This window comes from Oncorhynchus mykiss, chromosome 25, assembly GCF_057628025.1.
Source record: "Oncorhynchus mykiss isolate SJ-2025 chromosome 25, ASM5762802v1, whole genome shotgun sequence".
In the NCBI taxonomy this organism is placed as follows: Eukaryota; Metazoa; Chordata; class Actinopteri; order Salmoniformes; family Salmonidae; genus Oncorhynchus; species Oncorhynchus mykiss.
Window position 1 is genome coordinate 42,082,132 of NC_143046.1, and position 7,108 is coordinate 42,089,239.

At 42.3% G+C, this 7,108-nt stretch overlaps 1 long non-coding RNA gene across 1 annotated transcript; it reads right to left on the reverse strand.

Moving 5' to 3' along the window:
- Positions 1-444: 444 nt before the first annotated feature.
- Positions 445-809, reverse strand: LOC149971999 (uncharacterized). Its single transcript, XR_016491829.1, has 2 exons — positions 710-809; positions 445-607 (listed from the first exon to the last, which is right to left on the reverse strand). It is a non-coding gene; the product is annotated as an uncharacterized LOC149971999 (long non-coding RNA).
- Positions 810-7,108: the final 6,299 nt, after the last annotated feature.

Below are 7,108 nucleotides of genomic sequence, written 5' to 3' on the forward strand. Positions count from 1 at the left end.
GGTCCCCTGTCGTTCCCAAACGGCTGAAGCCCATTCCAGAGCTCTTCCACGCAGCAGTTCAATAACAAAGGCTATCCTAGCCTTGTCAGCGGCGTAAGAATGGGGCTGCAGATCAAAAACTAACGCACACTGCATAAGAAACGAACGGCATCTTCCCAAATCCCCTTCATATTTATCAGGCGTCGGTACCTTGGGTTCACGGAAGGAAAACGCATCAGGCACGGCAGGTGAGATGGGTGAAACAGGTGGTGAATGAATCGCCAGCAAACTGAGCTGATTGCAACCGCTATCTCCTGTAGCGCCGTCTTGTGTTGTCCCAATGTCTTCCCCTGCTGGGTAATGGCATGGCAAACGGAATCCAGGTCCGCTGGGTTCATTCTTGGCCGGATCGTTCTGTCACGATTCTTCAAAGTCGAACCCAGAAGCAGACCAGGACAAGGAGAGTAGAAAAAAGGTGAGTATTTATTTACAAGTGAATGGGTAGATATATCCAGGTGGTGTAGCGGGTAGCGGTGATGAGTTGATGGGAGTAAATAGGTGGATCCAATGGGGAAGCGGAATCTTCTGACGACCAGGCGGGAATGGGGTAAATGATCCGGGTGAGTAACTGAAGACAGAACAAACAGAGGTAAGTTCAAGGCAAGCAATACGTAACAAACAACAAAACAACTTCTATCCAACTTGAGGCTGATACTCTGGCACAACATACTGTTCATGGCTAACGATCCGGCAGGGAATGGATGTCAGGTCCGGGCTTATGAAGAGGAGAGATGATGATCAGGACCAGGTGTGCAGATAGCTGATGGGATACAGGTGCGGGTAATCAGAAACCCCAACTGGCTACATTGCCCGGCAACCAGACAGGGTGCGCTCCAGGACGCCGGAAAAACTCTCCAGGACAGAACATAGGTAAAAAACAGACTCAGGAAACGGGATTCGTGACAAAGAGCTTTACACACCTGCGCAAGTAGTGAACAATTAACAGTTCAGACAGCAATGATTAACTAGGTAACTAGAGAAACAACACTTCAAATCACCAAGACTATACCAATAACAAGTTATTGAAACAAAAAGTATACTCTGCTATTATTGTAGAAACAGTTGAGGTACCTTCCCAGCTATAGATGGAGCTATACATTGAGTGTATAACATTAGGAACACCCTGATCTTTCCATGATGTACTGTAGACTGAGCAGATGAATCCAAACGACAGCCATGATCCCTTATTGATGTCACCTGTTAAACCCACTTCAAATCAGTGTAGATTAATGGGAGGAGACAGGTTAAGGGTGAATGGGCAAGACAAAATATTTAAGTGCCTTTGAACAGGGTATGGTAGTAAGTGCCAGGCCCACCGGTTTGAGTGTGTCAAGGAATGCAACACTGTTTTTTTACAAGCTCAATGGTTTCCCGTGTGAATTAAGATCGGCCCATATTGGAGTCAATATGGGCCAGCATATCTGTGGAATACTTTCAACACCGTGTAGAGTCCATGCCTCAATTAATTGTGTGTTCCTAATGTTTTGTACACTGTGTAGATGAACACATTATAATAAAAAAATGTATTGTGCTATTGACAGTCTGATCCATTTACAAAGAAAATATGTCCCTCAGTATCATTTGTTTTAATTTCTGATCCAGAAAATTACTTACAAAAGCCATGTCAGTAGCTTGTGTGCTTGCAGTCAGCCATTGTAACAATGATTCTTCTTTTCTTTTTGACCTGAAAAGATGTCATCCTTGCATTCTATGAACAGAAAATGATATTGTTACCAAAAGACAGCACAGATGAAGTGATAGACAAAAATGCTGTTGAGGCTTATTTAATGAAGCCTAAATGAGCATTATTATTAAGTTGTATGGTAAATGTGGAGACTTTGTGCAGATCTCACAAAGGCTATTGGCACAATGGCTGGTCGCCATGGCAATAGCCTTGCGGCCGGAGTGGGCTCAAGGCCGAAGGGGCTTGATTATATACTGGCCAAACAGAGAAGGCAAATATAATATCTCTGGATGTAAATGCCAGTCATTGATTAGATATGATTGAGCCACATCAGCAGGGCTGTATGTGCATATAGAACATACACCTGCTGCCAATCGTGGATGCCACTCTAGGTTATAGGTGGGGAATGGGAAAGGTGAAGATTAAAAGCATTGCTCTGGAAGTAACAGTCCTATATCCGCTTCTATACAGCACAGCCTTATGTTAAGTATTTCAATCTTATTTTTTTTTAATTCACAGAAGGAACAGTGTTAATATAATTTCCAATCATGTCTGGCACATTATAGTTGTAATGTATTTTACTCATTACATCCCATGTTAATTAGAAATGCAAATCTGTATGTCCCAATATGCTTGTGTGTAGCTGTGAATGTAAAACATGAAAATCCCAAGCAGCCAGCCCATATGTATTGGTGTGTATGATCAAATATTTTATGTTATAACAACCCTATACACTAAAACAAGTGACATGTTTGACAACTGCAACCGCTAAAATGTTATGATCTTGTGGCTAGCAAGTAGCAACTAACGTTGTTCAAAAATATTTGTTTTAATTTCTGAGCCAGAAAATATTTAGCATTGTTCAGCATATAGAAAGCCAGCCAATTACTTTAGTTTGCTAGCTATGAACTCGAAAATGTTTTAGTTATAAATGAACTAGTTTGCTAGCTAATAATAGGCTGAACATTTCCTTACCCCATTGAAGTTATTCATTTTCCTTCTTGGATGTCCTTTGTACTACCCATGTTCACTTCTGGCAAGTTTCCTCCCTGCCCCCTAATTTTGGCAATGCATGATGTACCCTAAACATTAATAGATCATGGTCTGGCCCAAAAAGCTCACAATACATCATGTATGACCAACAAAACCAATCAAAATGTTTGCTCAGATTCTGAGCAAATACTGCATTTTACATGGCCTCCTGTAAACGTCAGTCATGCTACGAGTCTCTAGCCTTTAATTGGGAAATTATCTGCTCTGCCAAACTGCTTCTCCTCCGTTAGCGATGTGCTGTGCATGGTGGATTGACACACTTGGTTTACACTATCCTCATTAACATTAGAGGCATCAGTGAAGGAGGGGTGAATGTCTTAGCAAAAGGCTAGCATGAAATTAACCATATCCAAGTAAAATGGGTACAAAGAACCACGTTCTTGGCTAGATATGGCCAGCTAGCATGCTAGCATACAGAAGCTTTATTTCATGCAAAGTGCTAGGTACTATGTCAACTAATGCGCAATGATTATAAGCAATGGTTATTAGTAGGCATTAGCAATATTGGAAAGCACAGGTTTTTTTGATCAGGTACAAAGAAAATGAAGGCAATGGTTTTATACCTTTTAATTGTGACTCGTTTCAGGAAACTAGGCATATGTCACGGGTCACTATTTCACAGGAGAGTCATTTGAATGCATTTTTTAATTCAAACTGCTTTTTTTGGCAGAAATGCCTTCTCGAACATGTGAACTTTCATGTGCCTTATTAACGGACTTTGAATTTAAAAAAAAAATTACGAGTCCAGTTGGCTTAGCCATAGAAAAAGTCAGCAACCTTCCCACTAGCGTTGATTGGCTGAGATGATGAGTGGGCTGGACATGCCAAGAGATGATGTCACGACTTCCACCGGAGGCGGCTCCTCTTCCTGTTCGGGCGACGCTCGGCGGTCGTCGTCGCCGGTCTACTAGCTGCCACCGATCCTTTTTCATTTTTTTTGGTTATGTCTGTTTTGTGTTTCACCTGGTTTCATTTTGGTTAATTACGGGGGAAATTTATCTTGACATTTTCTTTGGGTTTTTGTGCGGGATTGTTTTCGTTTGACTGTCAGTTTGGGTTGCGTTTTCGTTAGTTCATGTTAAACAGGTGGTTTTTCCCTGGACTGTGTCTGAGTGGGGTTTTGTGGCTACTGTTGTAGTCCGGTGTCCTGTTATTTTTGAGCTGGTTTATTTAATGACCTTTTCATTCGAAACTTGTTTCTCCTGCACCTGACTCCACACCCGCATCTCCTTGGGGAGTTCTGACAGATGAGTTCGGATTGGTCTGCCATATAGCATGCTTCTGTCTACTTGAGCTGGTCAGTATGTGTAGGTAATCCTGTCTGAAGCAGCTTTTACATTTTTTTTATATATCTCGTAGTAGAACTGCATAAGTGTTGCTCTCCACTTTCTGGAGGACAAAGTTTTGAAATCAGTGGAATTAGAGTATGATAGCTAAGGAGATGGAGAAAACACCTGTCTCCAGATTGCATCTTCAAACTAAGGGCAACCATGGCATCTGTGACAGGGAGAGGCGTCCATCCATGATGTACAGTGGGGCAAAAAAGTATTTAGTCAGCCACCAATTGTGCAAGTTCTCCCACTTAAAAAGATGAGAGAGGCCTGTAATTTTCATCATAGGTACACTTCAACTATGACAGACAAAATGAGAAAAAAAATCCAGAAAATCACATTGTAGGATTTTTAATGAATTTATTTGCAAATTATGGTGGAAAATACGTATTTGGTCAATAACAAAAGTTTCTCAATACTTTGTTATATACCCTTTGTTGGCAATGACAGAGGTCAAACGTTTTCTGTAAGTCTTCACAAGGTTTTCACACACTGTTGCTGGTATTTTGGCCCATTCCTCCATGCAGATCTCCTCTAGAGCAGTGATGTTTTGGGGCTGTTGCTGGGCAACACGGACTTTCAACTCCCTCCAAAGATTTTCTATGGGGTTGAGATCTGGAGACTGGCTAGGTCACTCCAGGACCTTGAAATGCTTCTTACGAAGCCACTCCTTCGTTGCCCGGGAGGTGTGTTTGGGATCATTGTCATGCTGAAAGACCCAGCCACGTTTCATCTTCAATGCCCTTGCTGATGGAAGGAGGTTTTCACTCAAAATCTCACGATACATGGCCCCATTCATTCTTTCCTTTACAAGGATCAGTCGTCCTGGTCCCTTTGCAGAAAATCAGCCCCAAAGCATGATGTTTCCACCCCCATGCTTCACCGTAGGTATGGTGTTCTTTGGATGCAACTCAGCATTCTTTGTCCTCCAAACACGACGAGTTGAGTTTTTAGCAAAAAGTTATATTTTGGTTTCATCTGACCATATGACATTCTCCCAATCTTTTTCTGGATCATCCAAATGCTCTCTAGCAAACTTCAGATGGGCCTGGACATGTACTGGCTTAAGCAGGGGGACACGTCTGGCACTGCAGGATTTGAGTCCCTGGCGGCGTAGTGTGTTACTGATGGTAGGCTTTGTTACTTTCGTCCCAGCTCTCTGCAGGTCATTCACTAGGTCCCCCCCGTGTGGTTCTGGGATTTTTGCTCACCGTTCTTGTGATCATTTTGACCCCACCCGGTGAGATCTTGCGTGGGGCCCCAGATCGAGGGAGATTATCAGTGGTCTTGTATGTCTTCCATTTCCTAATAATTGCTCCCACAGTTGATTTCTTCAAACCAATCTGCTTACCTATTGCAGATTCAGTCTTCCCAGCCTGGTGCAGGTCTACAACTTTGTTTCTGGTGTCCTTTGACAGCTCTTTGGTCTTGGCCATAGTGAAGTTTGGAGTGTGACTGCTTGAGGTTGTGGACAGGTGTCTTTTATACTGATAACAAGTTCAAACAGGTGCCATTAATACGGGTAACGAGTGGAGGACAGAGGAGCCTCTTAGAAGAAGTTACAGGTCTGTGAGAGCCAGAAATCTTGCTTGTTTGTAGGTGACCAAATGCTTATTTTCCACCATAATTTGCCAATAAATTAATAAAAAATCCTACAATGTGACTTTCTGCAGGGTAGTAATGTCATGAGTTGCGATTATGGTTCATTGTTTACCTAGCTAGCTAGCTACATGTCTTGACAAAAGACTCAACTATGCAAGTAACCATTTCAATAGAATGTCAGTGCGTCAACTGTTGATAGACGCAGCTGGTAAATTCGCTCTGGCTTTCTACTCCGATTTCAGAGCACTCTTGCCTGAGTGTGCCAGAGAGCAGAATAACTGACAAATTTACGAGCGCTCAACACCCTTTAAATATGGCCGGTGTCAGCAAACGTTGGCAAAAAAGTGTAAATATTTGCCAGCAGCACAGTTGCAGTCACCAACGCTCTGGATAACATAAAAACAGCCTAACCAGCTCTGCTAGGGTGAGTAAAATGGTCAGTGAAAGGTTCACTCTCGTTAGCTTGAGTGCTTGACGTTAGGACAGAACACTTGGATTACCCTTAAAGAAATGGGTGGGGCTAAAGCTTAAGAGGGTGTGAACGATGCAGAATGGGTGTAGACAAAGAAGAGGTCTCCAGTAGGTCCCAAAACATTCAAAGTTGATCAACTTTCAAAGCAGAATTACTTTCCCATTGTTCCTCAAATGCAGTGTATGATATACCATTTTGTAGCTCTGTGTCTCTGCTTTTATCCAATGTAAAAAAAACACCAAATCAAGGCGGTCAGTCACTAATTGCACAGCTGTTCAAGACTTTTGAAAAAGTACCACCATTTACGTTTAATAATGTGAATATGGCTACAACTGTAGCTAGTTTCTGTAGGTCGATACAGTTGGAAAACGTTGAATTCAGGCATCGTCAGTCCTTGAAGGGCAGACCTACTGGAACAACTATGAACTAATACCCAGCCAGCCAGGTGTTTACAAAAAACAAGCAAATTCATCATGAATATTCATCATGGTGTCTCACGCACTTCCCGTATTAAAGGAATTATGGAAGAAAGCCTCTTACGGAGAGAAAAAGGATGACATTTCAAAACACTCACAATACTGTCAACTGCAAATCCCAGCCTAACGGGAGATATTACAAATAGATTGGAGTGAATAGCATCCGATCCCTTTGTTAATACTGTACAATAATACAGATCACATCTAAACTGTTTATTCACCCATCAGGGTCTCCTAAAGCCTGTGTTTGACAGCTATGGTTTCTCCCCTAGAGGCATCACATCAGTCTATCCAGCGCACTGTAGTTGTGCCACCTAGGATTATGAGTATCTTTGCATCTTCGTTTGAGTGTGATATGGGAAGCCCAACCTCTATACGCTCTACTGTAAGGTATGACACACCTCACCCTTTTTACTTAGCGATCAGAAGGGTGTCTATGTCACTTGGCCTG